The sequence below is a fragment of the Choloepus didactylus genome, chromosome 7 (genome assembly GCF_015220235.1).
Source record: "Choloepus didactylus isolate mChoDid1 chromosome 7, mChoDid1.pri, whole genome shotgun sequence".
Lineage (NCBI taxonomy): Eukaryota > Metazoa > Chordata > Mammalia > Pilosa > Megalonychidae > Choloepus > Choloepus didactylus.
This window is the reverse complement of record NC_051313.1, coordinates 127621748-127641666: the sequence shown is the minus strand read 5'-3', so window position 1 is coordinate 127641666 and position 19919 is coordinate 127621748. Positions and strand designations below refer to the sequence as shown.

The 19919-nt window shown below is 38.8% G+C and overlaps 1 protein-coding gene and 1 long non-coding RNA gene across 5 annotated transcripts in view; both read left to right on the top strand.

The window, feature by feature from the left end:
- Positions 1-266: 266 nt before the first annotated feature.
- Positions 267-4470, top strand: LOC119539142. Its single transcript, XR_005217799.1, has 3 exons — positions 267-376; positions 514-623; positions 4348-4470. It is a non-coding gene; the product is annotated as an uncharacterized LOC119539142 (long non-coding RNA).
- Positions 4471-17967: 13497 nt separating this feature from the next.
- The window catches only part of SLC17A4 (solute carrier family 17 member 4), a 31965-nt gene continuing 30013 nt past the window's right edge, over positions 17968-19919 (top strand). For 3 of the 4 annotated variants that reach the window (XM_037844481.1, XM_037844484.1, XM_037844480.1), the window contains exon 1: positions 17968-18054. The gene's annotated coding sequence lies outside the window, so the exon portion shown is untranslated. The remainder of the gene's footprint in view (positions 18055-19919) is intronic. The other variant, XM_037844479.1, reaches the window with a different exon arrangement.

Genomic DNA, 19919 nt, shown 5'->3' with positions numbered 1-19919 from the left:
GTTCACCTAACACTAAATCCCTCGCACCGTTTTTTAAAATGCCATTTCAATTTGACTTCTATCACTTGCAAAAGACTGTCTAACAAATGCAAGCCAAAACTAATGGCACAATGAAAACTCCACCTACACCAAGACCCAGCAGTGCGGGCAAATAAATGCATTAAGACTTTAATTATGACCTTCCTTTTTTTTCTCAGCAATACTGATATCTTTGTTATTAACCCTAATCTTTCACTGAGGGAGAAGAGAAAATCCGAATGGGTGAAGGAAGAACTTAAAGGAACTGAACCGATTCAAAAGTGTTAATGTAAGTGGTGGAAGCTGAAAGAAGTCAAGCAGAATCTGAGGCTACCCGTCACATTCCTAAAGATAGCAGGTGACATTTTGAAAATAGTTCGAAAGTAAAGAAAGGAAACTCCTTCCTCCTTTTGTCTCCAAGCTAAGATTAGAATTCTAAGAACTAAGAGAAGAAAAATAAGAGAAAATCTAAGGGAAACTTTTATTTTCTTACAGGTAAATGGACAAATTCAATAGCCAGCGCTCAAGGGCCAGAATACTGATTCCATCTCTGACAACTAGCAAATTACTTAACCGCTCCATGAAACAAGGATAACATATTTGTTGTGAGTAATTAAAGTATAAATGTATACAAAGCACTTTGAATATTGGCTGGCACACAGACAGTGCTCTATAAGTACTCTCAAAAGGAGCACCAGAAAAGGAGAAAATAGAAACCCAAGAATCAGAAAGGATAAGGCCACACTATCTTGATCTGTAGGCTAACGGTAGCAGATATTTCTTGGGGAGAACCAAAGAGAATCTGTGAAAAATTAAAACAAACAGTAAAATAATCCAGTAAAGTGGCAGGATGTGAAACAACACAAAAATCAACAGCCTTATTTATAAAGTATAGTCACTCAGAAAATACAATAAAGAAAAGCAACCAATTTTCAAAATATATCTAAGTACATTTCATAAGAAATATGCAAAACCCATGTAAGAGAAACTTTATCACCCTTCTAAAAAACTCAAAAGTAGATCTGAATAAATAAGACATCTTATACTCATGGGCAGGATGATACAATATCATAAAGATAATGTATTCAGCATAATCCTATTTAAGATGAAAAGAAAATTCATAGGAAAAAGGCAAATGGTCCTTAAATACATGAAAAGGTGCTTATTTATAATCAAAACAAAGGATAAAATTAAAATTACAGTGGAGTGTAAATTCCTTACTTCTCAGATGGTGAAAATTCCCATAACCCACCCTGCCAACAAGGCTGCAGAGAACCAGGCACAATCATATATTGCTGGAGAGAACATGAAACAATATTCTGGGGAATTTAGTAAAAGAAGACAAAATAACATATGCCTTAACCCAGGTTCATGAGAGATAATGGGTTGAGTGTCTGATTTGGATTAGAAGGAAGGGGAGAGGAGGGGGGCTTATGAGCCAGGCCTGGAGGAAGGAGTCAGTATCCGCAATGTAGAGAAAAAGTCCACTCAGGAAGAGATACCAAAGCATGGCTTCTTTGAAGAATAAAGAGTAACCTAATATAACGAGAGGGCAGGGACATGTAGTGGGAAGATATGATGATGCAAACTTTTGTAAATCAGCAAGCAAATAATACACTGCGAAGGTTGCATGAATTCTCAAATGTCTTTTAGACACGAAAATCTTTCTAAGAATTCTAGGATATATTGATACTGGGAAATCAATAATATGGGATTTATAATATCAAGCCCAAAGATTCAAAATAGCATGCTAAATTCAAAATTTCCTAAAAGGTTATATGTGTATATTTGTTACTTATTTTACATGAAAAAAATGCTTAGTAAAATAATAATAGTATTCTCAACATATGGGCCCAATATATCTCAACCCAAAGTCCAATATTATGTTTCATAGTGAAATATCAGTATCATTCCCAAAAGACTCAGGAACGTGACCAAAAAAAAAACTTTATATCATCATTATTTGATGACATTTAGTGATATTTTCAGGAATATTAGTCAAGAATTTTTCAAGTAATGATCTACTGCACTGTAAACATAGAAACATCTAAACAAAGAACTGAAAACAGAAATGACTATTTAGCAAAGCAGCCAAATACAACATTTCTGTAAAAAAAAAAAAGCTCTTTTTATCAATGAAGTAAATAATGTAATCCATATAGCCAATAATTATCACACACACGCACAAAAGAGCTACATAGATTTGGGACAAACATAAAAAAATGTCTAGAAATGCTGTTAAGAAAAGTCTAAAGCTAAGTGGATTAACATAAGATTATAAAAATGACATATTTTGATTAGTTAAGAATAATAAAATTTTTAAAAACATTGTTCCTGGAATTAAGCATATAAAGCAGCTGCAGTTTTCATTTTGTTTTTACAGAGACATTAACATTCCAGAAAATATGGAAAGAAAACTGAACCACAGATACATTAAACAAACATACATTTCATTTCTATTTATAAAGAAAATATAATAGTATAATGAAACCTATTGAAGACATCATGCTCAAAATTGTTCAGAGTGCCTCTTCCCCACATTAAATTTCAGCAGTCAACTATATATGAACTTTAATTAATTGGCATACAAGGACAAACTGAGATCCATCTAAATATACAAAAATGGCTTAATATGCAGTAATATTCAAACTTGTTTTGTTTTACAAAGGAAAAGGGAAAAATCTTAAAATAATAGTTACTGAAAAAGAAGGTAACTAAAAGGCATTTACCAGTTCTTGCTTATCTGGATAATTTTTGTTTCATGATGAAATACTAGTATTATGGCCATTAGAATCAGAATCCAGATCTCTCCGAACCTCCCCCCCAAAAGAGCACTCATTCCTATCGTTAGTTAATATTACTCTCTCAGATCTGTTTAATAGAATTTAAAAGATCCTGCTGCCCAGATGACCTAAATAGGGTGCAAATAAAATTTCCAGGGTAGTACTCCTCAACTGACTCACATACATGAGAAACAAGCACTATTTCTAAAAAGGAATAAACGCTCACCCAATTGTGGAGAAGAAAAGAATTTATTGAGGATCTTGAAAGAACCAGCGTGCAACCAAAATGTAGGGGTTTGGCAAGCAGAACAATAGACCCAACACTATTTATTCCCTATGCCTAACTCACAAGTCCCTCCAGTTTCTCCAGGGCTGGATACTTCAGAGGTTACATTCTGTTCCATAGGCCTAACTAGCCTGGGCAAATTTGAAACATGCAGCCCCTGCAATTTTGAAATATTCAAAATAAGTCTCCCCGGTGAACTTGAAACGTTTGAAACAAGGAACATTTGAAACAAGTCTCCACACCTGACTATAATTGTTATGCCCAGGCCTCTTTCCTTTCTTCTTTAACTGCAGAGCCAGTCTGAGATACTTTGGTAACAAGTTATGAGGCTATTTGAGGAACTCCACCCCCCCCATCACCCCTCCCCCAGTCTCCACCTTGCAAGGATAGTGGGCAGATAAACAGGAGGACAGGCCACTGGTTACAACTTGGCTTTTTAACCCTCTGCCATTCCCCCGAGCTGCCCCCACCCTGTGTGAAAGCTAAACTTAATCTAATTCTCACACACATTCAGAAAAATATTCATTAAAAACCAAAAGCACCGACCATCCATACTTTCAGAAAAAGAATTAGGACAGCTTCCAAAAAACAGAATTTATCACATCACTTAACTGATATCAAACTAGTATCTGTTGCCTCAAAATGCTCTGCTTGTTAATTTGCCATTTTAATACTTTATCAAAGTTAATCTATCATCAAAATTTCATGCAAATTGTTATACTAGGCATTTCAGCGTATTAAATACATCAGGATATTTTTAGTGAGTTTGGGTTGCGTTAATTTGTAAATTTGGAAAGCAAATGGAAAGTACTAGTAAAATAATTTTAACAGTGTTTTAATTGGGCCTTGAAACAGAGACTGAGAGAGCAGAGGCACACAGACAAATAAAGCTGAGAAGGCCTATGGAAAAGTAAGATTGGAAGGGTAAATGAGCACATCCGATTATTAACTCAGTGGGTGAAAGAGGAGCAGAGGGGTTAAGTGAGCTCCAATGCGCTCTGTAATGAAAAAGACCCAACAAGGGAAAATCACATTACAGCTGTGAATCACAAAGTAGACGCATCAAATCGGTAAAAGTCTTAATAGAATTAAAATACCCAAACTGTGGGCAACAGACAAAAATGTAACAGCACAAACAAAATAGCTGACGAAAATATTCAGTAAGCATTATCATTATCATCAGCGATGGACTTACTATTCTAATTCATTCAGGGTTTTCTCTGTTCCTTCCTTTTCTAACAATTCTCTTATTTTTCATAGCATGCTGTTCCCGACCAACATACGAATCATGAGTTTTAGTGGAAGTACGTCGGGATGAGGAGAGCAGCCAATGAGAGCATCCCACATCCTCTCAGCCAATAATGGTACTGTACCACGCTCAGGCCATAGTGATTGGTCCAGAGAGTGGGACAGTGAGCCAATAAGAACCCTCACAGGGTATTTCAGTCCTGGAGCCCGGAAGTTTCTGCTTATTGTTTTTTGCAGATTTAAGAATGGAAATAAAGAACTGCTGTTAGTGGTCCTGTCTACCCGCCCCCCCCCCCGCCTTTTTTCTTCTGAAGCAAATTAAAATAATGACGGTGACTGCAGAAAACATAAAAGTTTGTGGTGGAAAGGAGAAGGAAGGGACAGGGACAGAGAGAGAATGGCGGCTGTGAATCTTGGATTCCATACCCTGAAGACTTGCAGTTCCCACAGCTTTTTCCCGTTCTGTGTACAACCTCAGTGCAGTGCCGTTAACACCACCAAACCCCTCCTTTTTCTTTAGCTGTTTTCCTGTCTGTGTCTTTTACTCACAAGCCATGTTACTGACAAACTCAACACACAAGCATTATTTAACGGCCAGCACAACAGCTAATAAAATGTGTTTGGCTCTTAATCCAGACCAAGCATCACATTTTTGCTTTTAGGATTAAATTAAATGGTCATTCTCTTAATTCTAGTCTATCTTTGAGGGGTGAGTAGAGAATAAGACAGCAATAAAGAATAAGCTTGAAATTCTACTCTGGGATTTGTTGTTTTTGTGGCTTTTCTAAAAAGTATGAAGAAAATGAAAGACAAGTCTATGGTTGTATCCATCTGGGTCCAATCAAGAGAGAGAAACAACATAGTAATGTGAACAGAGAATGTTTAATATAAAGAATTGATAACTCTAACAGAAGTCTGAAGTAAGGAGAGATTGGCTAACCTCTTCGTTTCGTAGGGTTGCAGTAACAAAGTTCCCACAAACTAGGTGGTTTACAACAGGAATTTATTCTATCATGCTCTGGTAGCTAGAAGTCCAAAATCATGATGTCAGCAGATCATGTGTCCTCTGAAGTCTGTAGGGAAGAATCTGTTCCATGCCTCTCTCCTGGTTTCTTGTGGAGGCTTGCCGGCAATCCATAGTGTGTTCTCTGCCTCAGTTGTCCCATGGTGTTCTCCCATCTCTCTGTCTCCAGGTCGGTTTCCAAATTTTCTCTTCTTATAAGAACACTAGTCATATTAGTTTAACGGTCCCCCCTACTTTCTATGACCTCATTTTAATTTAACTAATTCCATTTGCCGTGACCCATTTCTAAATAGGGTCACAGCCTAAGGCCCCGGGTAACCTCACACAGGACTGCCACACATATTTTGAGGGGACCCAATTCAACCCATAACAGGTAGTAAGAAGTAAAGAGAACTCTTAAAAAAACACAGGAATAGCAGAGAGAAGGAGCTCATCTAGAGCTGAGTGAGAATAACAAAGACTGAGATCCAGATGGCAGAGAAGTCACCATGGTGCTACACCCATGGAACTTGCTGGAAGTCTGCCCTTTAGGGTGTGAGGGAAAGCTGTTCACAGGGAGGTCTTGCTGAAGGCACTCCAAAACAAAACTGTCTGAGGGAAAAGTGGTGTTGTAGGAAGCCGCTGGCCACTAGGTGCTGCCAGCTACTGTGCCCTGACAAGCCACGTCCTGGGGAAGCTGTGCTTGACGCAGGAGCAGGACACTGTGGAAGCCAGGCTCTCTGGAGAAGCCTGCCCAGCCAGCACACGCAAACCCAGGAATCAAAACCTCCCTCAACGTCTCTTTGGCATCCTTATTTACTAGGCTTCAGTGCTAGCTTGCAGAAGAAAAACACTGAAAGCCCCATATCCATTTTCACAGCGCTCAGGCCAAAAGGGTAAACTTGAAACTGATTGGCAATAAAATCATTAACTGATACAATGGTCAAACTCAGGGCACCGCTGGCCCTTCTGAGGAAAATTTCAGTTAAGCATCAGTGCATTCCTGGCTTTATCTTCACGGGCCCACCTCTCCAATCCTTGCCACTGTCACTAAGAATCTGAGTATGAGATGGGCAGTTCTACCTCTCGAGGCTTCCTTATTACTGTCTTGTCATTTTTCTAAAGTTGGTCATGACTAAAACTTGAATTCAGCTAAGTTCACTTCCAAGTCCATTCTACACAGCTGAAATAGAAGCAATGCCCTAACAGATACCCCCAGGAAACTATACTCATTTGCCCTGTCAAACTCAAATCAAGAGCATTACATCATTCAAATGTTAGCCAAATTGAAAACAGATGATAACAGAGGTAAGAGAGCTACAAATTCTATTCCCAATTCTATTTCCTAGTACAATTGAGAGAGTCTTTAACACTCAGTTATTTTTTATTGATGTAAAAATTCAGGTTCCTGCAATGGAATGTTCTCTCCTTATTGACATCAATTAAAGATAGGACCTGAAAAAAGCCACAGATGCAGTAATAGGTAAACAAGAACAGTCTTTCTACCAGCTCAGAAAGACAACAAGAAAGTCTCCTAGGTTTAAACCTCAGGATGATCTTTCGGCTACACACAAGCAGGAGATGAAGGCTGAGGCAGAGTTGTATGTGAACACAGCTTAGAACTGAAGAAGTTCCCCAATTCAGAGCCAATTTACAAAGATTGAGGGAGCTTTTTTTTTCTTTTTCATTTTAGCTTCAGGAATTTAAGGCAATGTCTTTCAGGTCACTGGCTTACCACTGAGAAAACAGGACAGACACTTCAGTGAACACACAGAACAAGTATTACAGTCTTAGCAAAATAGTTTGGAAAATTCACTAAACAAATGGGTGACTGCAATCTTCAACAATCAACAAAAGCAAACCCTGGGGATGGGAGGGGGAATTTGATTTCCAGAGTCCAATATTATAGTATTCAACATGCCCAGTTTTCACCCAAAATATTAAAAAGTATACAAAAAAGGGAAGAAATATGGCCCATTCAAGGAAAAAAGAAATTGACAGAACATGTTACTCAGGAAGCCCAAACATTGGATTTAATAAACAAGCACTTTAAATGAACTCTCTGTCTTTGCAGACTGACCTATGTGAGTACTCTCTTTCAGAGCTTATCCATACAATGAGTTTAGAGAACAGCTCAATGCCGAAGTGTAGGGACTACCCTGATCTTTTCTGTGCGTGCCTCTTGTATTGGGCATGCACATGAACTTAGGAATTCCCCCATTTACAAAAGTATGAATATCCTCTCTTCCCTGGGAAACAGTTTTCTCACGGTCCCAGGCACTGCACTATATGTCCCACAGCCAACAATCCCTTGTCCCAGGCAGCCACAACTTGTCTGTTCTCCCACAGCATTCTCAAGAAGAGTTCTGTGAACCATCTTCTAAACACACAGGGCAAAATCTGGGACAGTAGGCATGTGATAGGTGTGGTGGTTCTGTCTTTCAGGCTGCCACCAGACTTATAGGCTCCCAATATGTGCTCAAGGATTCCTCTTCTCCCTCTGGAACTGAGACCAGGGAACCACACTGGGAGTACAGGTTAGCTCTGTGCCAAGCTGGTGAAGGGATGTGAAGGGATGTGGGAGGGGCCAGTTGGGGCACCAGGAGATCCTACTGCTTTTTTTTTTTTTTTTCATTTTATTGAGATATATTCACATGCCATGCAGTCATACAAAACAAAGCATATATTCAATTGTTCACAGTACCACCACATAGTTGTACATTCATCACCAAAATCAATCCCTGACACCTTCATTACCACACACACAAAAATAACAAGAATAAAAATTAAAGTGAAAAAGAGCAATTAAAGTCAAAAAGAATACTGGGTGCCTTTTTTGTTTGTTGTTGTTTGTTTTTTTCCTTCTCCCATTTTTCTACTCATCCCTCCATAAATGAGACAAAGGGGAGTGTCGTCCATATGGCTTCCCCAATCACATTGTCACCCCTCATAAGCTACATTTTTATACAAATCATCTTAAAGATTCAGTGGTTCTGGGTTATAGTCTGATAGTTTCAGGTATTTACTGCTAGCTACTCCAATTCACCAGAACCTAAAAAGGGTTGTCTATATAATGCATAAGAATGTCCACCAGAGTGACCTCTCGACTCCATTTGAAATCTCATAGCCACTGAAGCTTTATTTTGTTTCATTTCACATCCCCCTTTTGGTCAAGAAGATGTTCTAAATTCCATGATGCCAAGTCCAGATTCATCCCTGGGAGTCATATCCTGCGTTGCCAGGGAGATTTACACACCTGGGAGTCGGGTCCCATTAAGGGGGGAGGGCAGTGACATCACCTGCCAAGTGGCTTAGTTAAAGAGAGAGGGCCACATCTGAGCAACAAAGAGGCACTCAGGGCGAGACTCTTAGGCACAATTATAAGCTGGTTTAGCCTCTCCTTTGCAGTAACAAGCTTCATAGGGGCCAGACCCAAGACAGAGGGCTCAGCATATCAAGCCATCAGTCCCCAATGTTTGTGAATCAGCAACAATCCGGGTGAGGAAGTCCAACACCTACACATCCTCCCCCAGCTCCTCAGGGGGGCCCAAATATATATTTTTATTCTCTGCCCAAATTACTTTGGGATGTGTTGCTATTTCACTCTAACCTATACAGAATTACCATATCTTACTTCCTAATCAAAGTTCCATGTAATTGTGGTGTTTGAACAAACTGACCATAGAAGTTCTATTGTTTAGAAAATATAGATCCTACACCAAAAATAAACTCTTCCCGTGGTCTCACGTGGAAGTTGAAGTTTTAACACACAGTCAGTTTCAACCTTTACCCTTGCCAATTGATTTTTGACAAAGCTCCCAAATCCACTCAGTTGGGAAAGAATAGTCTTTTCAACAATGGTGCTGGGATAATTGGATATCCATATGCAAAATAATGAAAGAGGACCCCTACCTCCCACCATATACAAAAATCAATTCAAAATGGATCAAAGACCTAAATATAAGAACTAGGACTATAAAACTCCTAGAAGAAAATGTAGGGGAGCATCTTCAAGATTATGTGTTAAGCAATGGATTCTCAGACTTTCCATTGAAAGAAAAAATAGGACCTCTTCAAAATTAAAATTTTAATGCATCAGAAGAATTTGTCACAAAAATAAAAAGACAATGTATACAATGTGACAAAATGTTTAAAAACCGCATATCTCATAAGGGTTTAATATCCAGATATTATAAAGAAATCCTACTATTCAACAATAAAAGGACAAATAACCCAGTTAAAAAACGGGTAAAAGACTTGAATAGATATTTCTCCAAAGATGATATACAAAAATACATGAAAAGATGCTCAATATCATTAGTTATTAGGGAAATTCAAATCAAAACCACAGTGAGATATCATTTCATACCCACTAGAATGGCCACTATTCAAAAAAAACAGAAAACCACAAGTCTTGGAGAGGATGTGGTGAAATAGGAACACTCATTCACTGCTGGTGGGAATGTAAAATGGTACAGCTGCTGTGAAAGACAGTTTGGCAGTTCCTCAGGAAGCTAAGGATAGAAGTACCATATGACCTGGCAATCCTGGCACTAGGTATATACCCAAAAGAACTGAAAGCAGGGATGTGAACAGATATTCAAATGCAAATGTTCATAATGGCATTATTCACAATTGCCAAAAGATGGAAGCAATCCAAATGTCCATTAACTGTTGGATGGATAAACAAAATGTGGTATATACATACAATGGAATATTATTCAGCTGTAGAAAGGAATGAAGTCCTGATGCATGCAACAACATGGAAAAACCTTGAGGACATTATGCTGAGCAAAATAAGCCAGACACAAAAGGACAAATATTATATGATCATACTGATAGGAACTAATTATAATAAGTTAGATTCTAGAATACAGGTTACTAGGAGATAGACTGAGGTTAGAGAATATAGAGTTGATGCTTAACTTGTGCAGAATTTCTATTTAAGTTGATTGTAAAGGTTTGGAATGGATGGTGGTGATGGTAGCACCTTATCATGACTATAATTAACAGCAATGAATTATATAGGAGAATATGGTTAAAAGGGGAAATTTTAGGCCATACTTGTTAATAGAATAAAAATTAAACAACAAAACACAGGACTGTTTAACACAGCAAACCCTATTGTCGATGATGGACTACAGTTAACAGTACAGGGATAAGAATGTTCTTTCATGAATTATAACAAATGTATGACACTAACACCAAGTGTTAATAATAATGTGGCATATGGGGAAAATGCACCTAATGTAAACTATGGATGATAGTTAATAAGACTATTTTAGTAATCTTTCATCAATTGTAACAAAGGTAACTACTATTAAAAAACAGTACAATTACAAAAAGTGCTATCATCAATTGCAACAAATGTTCCACACCAATGCAAGATGGGTGGTGTATGAGAATTCTGTATTTTATGCATAATTGTTCTGTAGGCCCATAACTTTTCTAATAAAAAATTTAAAATGTAATACAGAATATTTTTATGATCTATGGCAGAATTTCTCAACTTCTGCATTATTGATATTTTGGGCACATTAATTTTTTATTGAAGGTTGTCATGAGCACTGTAATCTATTTAGCCTTTACTTACTAGATGCTAGTAACCTTCACAAGTTTGTGACAACCAAAAATTTCTCCATGCACTGTGAATGTCCTCTTGGGAACAAAAACCATCCTTGACTGAGAACCACTCATCTAGGGGTAAGTAAAGATTTTATACATGAGACACAGAAAGTACTACCCAAACAGGAAAAGTCTAACATATTCAACTGCTTTCAAATTAAGAACTTTGGTCATCAAAAAGTTAAAGGTATTCATCACATGAATGATAAAGAACTAATTTCAGAATATATAAAGAACACTTATAAATCCCTAAAAAAAGTGAACATGAATCAACCTAATAGAAAAATGGGCAAAAGACTTGGACAGGCACTTCAAAACGAAGGCTATTCAAATATCCAATATACATATGAAGAAGTCCTTGACATCATCAGTAATCAAAGAACTGCAAATAAGTTAACTATACTCCCAAATAATTGGCAAAAATTAGAAAGTCTGATAATAACAATTGCTGGTAAGGATTTCCAACAACAAGAACAGTCATACAGTATTGGTGTGAGTATAAACTGGTACAACCACTTTGGAGAACAGTTAGGCATTATCAATCAACTGAAACTGAATATATGCATACCCTATGACCCAGCAGTTCCACTCCTATGTACATACTCTATAGAAATGTGTGTATCTGTGCACCAGGCTTCAGGTAATCAAATATTCCTAGATAGCATTTAAAAGCAAAACCTAAAAAGAAAAAACTCCACCTGTCCAGTAATAGAATGGATAGTGTTACATTTGTTCAGTGAAATACAATATAACAAAGAAAAATGAACAAACCAAAGATACATGCAACAACATAAATGTCTTATAGAGTACTGAGAAAAGAAGCCAAACAAAATTTAAAATCTGGCAAACTAACCTATTTGGGAGGCACCTGCGTAAGTTGCAATGCTATACAGTAAAACAAAGAAATGATAATCATAAAAATCAGGATGGTGGTTACTTCTGGGGGACAGGAGGAGTTGCGATCAGAAGGTGATGCCTAGAGGATTTCTGAGATGCAATCAACCTTTTACTTACTGACATGGAAGACATTACATTGATTTCTACTTTGCAACTTTTCACTAAATTGTGTATATATGTATTATTCATTATTATATAAATAAATTTCTACCATGAAACTTGTTATAAAGATTATAATATGTGCACAGTTGTTTCAGGACATTAAATTCTCTGTAGCCTACTTTGATGGAAGTCATAAGGTAGATGCTCTTTATGATCAGCTACAAACTGTTACAGTTACATGGATTCTGCCATGGAAGAGTGCAAGAACAGTAAAGTGCTCAGAGCTGAGGAGACTTGATGCAACGTAGCTACTTCCTAAACAATTCTTCCCTAGGCTTGGACAGGCTTTGCAGATGGAAGATAATCCCAGCTCATACTAGAGGGTGATCAGGTGGGAGCAGGTCTTGGTGGAATGTGGTGCAATTTGGTGCATAACAGGTGCTCAATAAGTGAGAAGGCAGGGAAAGGAGATTAGGAGAGAGGGCAGGGTAACCCTACGGATTATTTCAAAATGATTCCCAGGGACCAGGATCCACCACTTTGATTGTTAACAAGTAAACAGTGACTTGCATGGAGAGAATTCTCGGATCTACTAAAAATCAGTGTCCATAAAGGCCTCAGAATCTCCAAAGAATTTATGGCAGGACAATTGTTCCCATAAAGTCTAGATAAAATTAAAATAATAACAGATTTTCACATCCTGGTCATGCTCCCCTGCTTGATGAAGGAATTTTATCAAGCAGCCTCTTATATAAATAAAGTCTTGGCTGTCCCCGGGCAAGTCAACACTTCCGTTGTGGTGCAATTTAAGACCCTTCATGTATAATTGCATAGGGGAGCAGAACTCTCCTCTTCCAGATATGAAACCAATTGAGAAACAGACACAGGAGTCAGAAGGGCAAAAAAAAATCATTATGTCAGTTTATTGCTGGTAGAGCCAAACTGAGAGTGCGGCTTGGACATGTGGTCAAATTGATTTTCTGCTCTATGCACTCAGATCTTGACTTTGGACCCACCACTGGCTTGGATCTGCATGGTCCTCCTCTAGACACCATTTACTCCTGCAGACATATTTACACAGCAGTTTCCTACCTGCTAGGTCCAGGGCACTGAGATTGAGAGAGATTGGCCTCCAGACTCACCTCTAGGGCATGACCACATAGAAGCAGGAACCAGATGAAAGCACTCCCTTCTCGTGGGCAGTAAAGAGAAGGGCATCTAAGTCATGCACACTCTATGGCCTTTCTAATTCACCAACTGGATCAGTAAAGGGGACAGAAAAAAGGGAAGAAGCTGTACTCCAGTTCCTATGAAAGAGGTAGAAATTCCTACATCATCAGGCAAAGTATGAATTTGAAGAATGAGCAAAAATGGATTCTCCAGCCAACAAAACATGATACATAAAGTGATCAGTCTGGGAAAAGGAGAAAAAGGGAAGAAAAGAAGGGAATATGGAAATAGGAATGATATAAGGAAACTTGTTAGTAAGGGTACATCAACCATGGTAAAAAAACAGTCAAAAATCATACAGCATAATTAAACTTTATATCTCACTCATGTTTGCCTTCAATATAGTTTTAGAATGTGTATTGTGTGTTTTCTGTGGGTCTGAATGTGTGTCTCTGGGTGTGTTTTGCTCCAAGCACTTTTTCCATCTTGTGGCTCCATCCTCCTCTAGATTATCCTGAGTCCTTTCTATAAAGTCTTCAGAGAGGGAGAGAATCAGAACTGCATGTGGGGAATCTTGGCAATAATGCAGTAAAGAGTCCACACCTAATTGTGAGGAAGGCTGGGAAATGTGACTTATGTAGGTGCACAAGAAGGGGAAACAAGGTTTTGTGAGCAGTTCTTTGCCACGAAGAAAGAGAGGATGGGAGGGAAAAAAGTAAAGAAGAAAGAGGGGAGTGAAAGGAAGGTATGGAAGGAAGGAGGGAAGGAGAGGGAGAAGAAGGAGAGAGGGATGGAGGAAAGGAGGAGGTAGGCAGGCAGGCAGGCAAATACACAAATACACAAATTCTTTAGCTGCCTTTTACCAGAGGAGGCATCCCCATGGCCCTGAGATTTTTTCCTCCTAGTAAATAAACTGTCTCCACCTGGTTGAAGTATTCTAAGGGTGATACTAGGGCAAAGAACAAAGCATTCTTATAAAATAATACCAAAGGTGTGAAGGCTCTATAATGAGTGGGTATTTCCACATTCTTCAAATACGTTTCTTCTAAGAGGGATAAAACAGCAGTCCCGTGCTCTAGAGCAATGGAAAGTAAATGGAATAACCAACAAAGCTCTCCATAGAGCACATTGAAAGCACACTCTCAACTGGTTTACAAAGTGTCCTCATAAATGCTGTCTTAGACCCATGAGCATTCCCTAATGGTGAATGGGTGAACACTGGCGGGTAAACCTCAGAGTCAGTTAAGGGCATTCTTGCCAGAATTATACCCCTTTTACTATGGATTTTTGTTTTCTCAAACTATAGTTACAAGGCAGCACGACCTTTCAATGATTAATGTACAGGACCTATAATCCCCTTTAATGGGCCAGAACTGAAGTTGGAGTGATTGCTGTTTTCCGTGAGTCAAACCCAAGTGGGAAGGGTTGGAGGCAGGGCTAGAACTCACTATTCTGACTCCTGGACCAGGGTTCTTTCCACTGTCCATGCTATACCTCAGAAAGTATCTACTTAGCAGGACTCAAAGGAGTCACTGGCTCTTATCTACAGAACCTTAAAAAGGAGTTGTGAAGACATGACACACATTCATTGAAAGGCAAAAAGAGCAGAGGTGTGACTAAGGGAACAAATCACATGTAGACTTCATGCATCCACTCATGAATACAATTGGTAAATATTTAATGAACATTTCCTATGTACCCAGTATTATTCCAGGCACTGGAGGAAAAGAAAACGTCCTGCCCTCAGGGGGCTTACATTCTTGTGGCAGAGTGCTTTATATTAAGGAAGGGAAGTGTTTAGAGAGATGATCTGAGAAAGCCTCTTGTGGAATTGGCATTTGAGCTGAGACCTGAAAAGAGGTAAAAGGAACAAGGCTGGGGGGTGGGGAGGTGGCACTAGGGACCTGGGCATTAGTGGCAGAAGGAATTGCAAGTGTAAAGGCCTGAGGCAGGAAGGAGCTTCATGGGGAAGGCAGAACTGGCTGGAACTTGGTAAGCCAAGGGGAGAGCAGAAGGAGTCAAGACCAGAAAGGCTAGCATGGCCCAAGTCATATTAGGTCATGAAGAACAGAACAAGGAAATTAAATTTTGTCTGTTTTTTCCTTAGTTCACTAAGGAGGCTTTGGAAGATTTTTTTTTTTTTTAAGTTTTTATTTTAGTAGCATATATGAAACTTAAAATTTACCTTTTAAACCATATTCAGATAAATAATTTGGTGATGTTAATTACTCACAATGTTATGCTACTATCACAGTCATCTATTACCACATCTTTTCCATCACCCCCAACAAAATTCTGTACCAATTAGGCTTTAACTCCCCCTTCCCTAGCCCTCCCCAGTCCCTGGTAACCTGTATTCTAGTTTCTGATTGTACAAATTTGCTTCTTCTAATTGTTTCCTATCAGTGAGATCATATGATATTTGTCCTTTTGTGTCTGGCTTATTTTGCTCAACATTATGTCTTCAAGGTTAATCTATACTATAGCTTGTATCCAAGCCCTGTTCCTTTTCATGGCATCATAATATTCCATTGCAAAATGTACTACATTTTGTTTACTCATTCATCTGTTGATGGACACTTGGGTTGCTCCCATCTTTTGGAAATTGTGAAAAATGCCACTATGAACATTGGTGTGCAAAAATCTGTTCAAGTCTCTGCTCTCAATTCTTTTGAGTATATATCTAGAAGAGGGATTGCTGGCTCATATGGCAATCCCATACTTAACTTTCTGAGGAAATGCAAAAATGTTTCCCACAGTGGCTGCACCATTTTATGCTTCTATCAACAATGAATGAGTACTGCTGTTTCTCCACATTCTCTCTAACATTTGTTATTTTTTTTTTTTTTAATAGTAGCCATTCTAGTGGGTGAAGTGGTATTTCATTGTGGTTTTGGTTTGCATTTCCCTAGTGGCTAATGATGTTGAGCATCTTTTCATGTGCTTTTTGGTCATTTGTATATCTTCTTTGGGGAAATGTCTGTTCAAGTCTTTTGATCATTTTTTGATTGAGTTGTTTGTCTTTCTGTTGTTGAGTTATAGGATTTCTTTATAGATTCTGGCAATTAAACCCTTATTCAGATATGTGGTTTCCAAATATTTTCTCCCATTCTTTAGGTTTTCTTTTTACTTTAATGACGAAGTCTTTTGATGCACAAAAGTTTTGCTTTTGATGAAGTCCCATTTATCTATTTTTTTTTCTCATTGCTCATGTTTTTGGTATAAAGTCTAAGAAACCATTGCCTGACACAAGGGCTTTGGAATATTTTTAAAGCTGGAAGTAACATGATCATATTTACATTTAAAAACTTCTGCTTGCCATGTGGAAATGGACTGAAAGAGGGAGTAGAAACAGCGGGGCCAGGTAAAACCTATTTTATTAGCACAGGTAATTGTATTAGTTAGGGTTCTTTAGGGAAACAGAACCAACAGGAGATATCTATAAATATTATAAGATTTTATAAAAGTGCAAATTCTGCAGGGCAGGCTGCAAGCTGGCAACTCCAATGCAGGTTTTCAATGAATGCCCCAGAAGCTGGTTGGCTGAAATAGAAAAGAAAGTTCTCTCTTCTGACTGCTGAAATCATCACTTCTCCTTTTAAAGCCTTCAACTGATTGGATTAAACGTCTCTCATTGCTGAAGACACTCTTCTTAGTTGACTGCAGACATAATCAGCCATAGATGCAATCAACTTACCAATGATTTAAGTCCATGAAACTTTGTAGTAACAGTTGGGCCAGTGCTTGCTTGACCAGACAACTGGGCATCAGTGATCCATGGTTGTTTAAGGAATGGAGGAAATGAAAAATCATGGTAGAACTGACAGAACACTGAGTACTGGGAGAAATCACAGAAAAAAGGAGGACTTCAAGGGTTTTTGGTCAGATTAACTGGTGGTACCATAATGGAGCTGGGGAAGCCCAGGGCAGGGGTGTGGTTAGAGGAAGATTCAGGAGTTCTGCTTGTAGTCATGTTAAAACTGAGATACTGGATACTCGAGGAGAAATGAAGGCAGCTAAAGAGATAAGTAGTTTGGAGCTCAGGGAAGATGTCAGGGAACGTTCACAGTCAGATAGAAGGCATGTAAGGGAAGGGAACTGGCCAGAATCACCTTGGGGTTGAGTTTAAATTTTCAAGGACAAAGTTAGAAGTCAAGGAAAAGATAAAGATTCAGCAAAAAGGATTGAGAAGTAGTAACCAGTCAGGCCAGAATGGTGTATGACAATCAAGTGAAACAAGGCATCAAGAAGGAATAAGGCCTGGGAGCAACTATTGGACCTGCCAGCACAGATGTCAGTGATGGCTTTGACTAATGCTGCCTTGCTCAACTTGTGGGGACACAAGTCTGTTGGGAGTGGGTTCAAGCAGACCATGAGAATGCAAATAAGTCTTATGAAATGTTTCGCTCAATCATGGGGCGGTAATTTTCAGAGAAAATCCAGTGGTCTTTGTGCAAATAGTTGTAATCAGAAAACCACAAAAATCATTCAGTACAACCAAAATGTATTAAGTCTCCACTCTGAAGAAAGCTCAGTCCTATTGAACAGAGGGCTGGTGGAGGGAGAACTCCAAAGGGATAAGAAATAACCTCTTCCCCAAGAAGATTATAGCCAAGGGGCATGGGGTGTCAGGCTTCTGTAGGAACGGGCATTGATTCTGGTTGGAAGATCAGGGAAGACGTAAGTGACCTTGAGCTGATCTTGAAAGTTGAGGAAGATTTTAATGAGCTTTATCCACTTGTCAGTGAAATAATAAAGTAAAGTTAAAAATTAAACCATTGAGCCAACAAAACCCTCCCATTAGGAAACGCAAAGGCCAAAGATTTTGGATAATTATTTATCTCCTGGGAATTGGAACACTGTAAAATGCTGAGAAAAATTTATTTAAAAGGAGTGAGGATCCTGCGACCTACTTCCCTCAGGTTAGCCTTCAACCTTTTGTCCTTAATATTCTGCTCTTAAGATGGTGGGGATGGCTGTCTTTTTCCCTTAGAGAGTAGCTTATTTTCTGTTTAGAGACTGTGAAGGTGGGAAAGAGAAATCCTATCCTGAGATAATTCTGAAAAGTGAGAGGATTTCTTTTCCTAAAAAAAGCCCCCAAACTCTAGGTTATAAAATACCTCCAACAGGACAGCTGCAGATAATATGAATAAAATGAAGGCTCTAGAGGCCAACCAGTCATTTAAAAACGTATTTTTAAGGGTTAATATCATCCAAATGTTGGAACTAGACTAGATAATGTGCAGCTTAAGGTTCATACATTGGGCTTGCTTTTGGGGGATTCATTAATTTTAAAAAGTGCTGACCAAATCTACAGTGAAATGATAAATGTAAAAGCAGAGGAAGATTTTTATCAGGACTAAGATCAAATTAATCAAAACAGACCAAACCCTTCCAATGAATTTGTGTGGGGGAAAAAATAAAACAAAACGAAGCTCCACGTGACTTTGGGAAACAATGGGATGAAGAGTTTGGGTTTGAGGACTTTTATTTGGGAGTTATGAATGAGAGTCAAGAACTGCTTCTTACATGGAGGAAATGTTCAGTTTGAAGACCAGATAGAGATGACATTTGAGCTATTCATACCTTAAGGAAAAGTACGTTAAGGAAAAATACGTTAAGGAAAAGTGTCATTCTACAGGGAACTGATGGCTAGCAGAGGAATAGGTTATATGTTAATCCAAAAGGAACAAACACGGTAACAGTGTTGACAAGAGAAACTGATGGGAAACTGATATCGGAATGATCATTCTGATTTCTATGCTGGTTACTCTTCATTAACCCAGTTTCTAAATAAATAGATTAGGCTCATGACTTCTAAACTTGTATTTTTAACCAGGCCCTTTGCCCCAAGCTATAGACTCAGAGACACAATGCCTTCTTGCCAATCTTCCTTTCCAGGTCTTATACATATCTCAAACCCAACGTGTCCAAAACAGAATTTCTTACCTTCCCTCTGGAAACCTGCTCCCCTCCCTGCTCATTTTCCTGTCTCCACCGAGGACACCATTCAATACTCATTTATTCAAGTCATCCACCTAGAAGTCTCCCAAGATTTCCCCCCTCTCTCTCATCACCATATTCAAATCTTACTGGCTCTGTGCCCTAAACAAATTCCTGAACCTGGTCTTTTCCACCACGACCAGCCTAGTCCAGCCAGAATCAACTCTCACACAGGTGATGGGAACAGCTTCATCCTGAGTCTCTTAGTTCCTGGTCTTGTCGCTTAGGTCTGAGCACTACAGAGAGCCAAGGTGAATGCAGTCTCCTTACCGGGCCAACAGGGCTGTAAGCTGTGCAGCTCCTGCCCACCTCTAGGAGCTCATCTCCCACCATTAACTCCTTCACTCGCTCTGTACTGGCCACACAGGACTACTTCCTGCCTCAAAAAATGACGTACTTGCTGGTTCCCCTGCCTGGAATATTCTTCTTCAGAGCTGTTTTCTTCTCACTGTTCACATTTCAGCTCAAATAGAACCTTCTCATACCCAGGCAGACTAGGTAAAGTGGTTGCCCTCCTCTCACGATGCTGGTTACTTAGTCACTGTCACTGTTACTTATTTGCTTTCTTCATAACACATCATCCTTAGTTATTTCTTTTCATATTATGTCCCTCCTAGGATATAACTTTCATGAGGGCACACATCTCTGCCCTCCAATGGCTTTGTCCCATCTTCACCCCCTACTGCCAACTTCCACTGCCCTTGTTACCTGCAGCAAAACCATTATTGCTTATTACAAAAAAAACCACAAAAAACAAAAAACAAAACCAAAAAACTGGACAGCG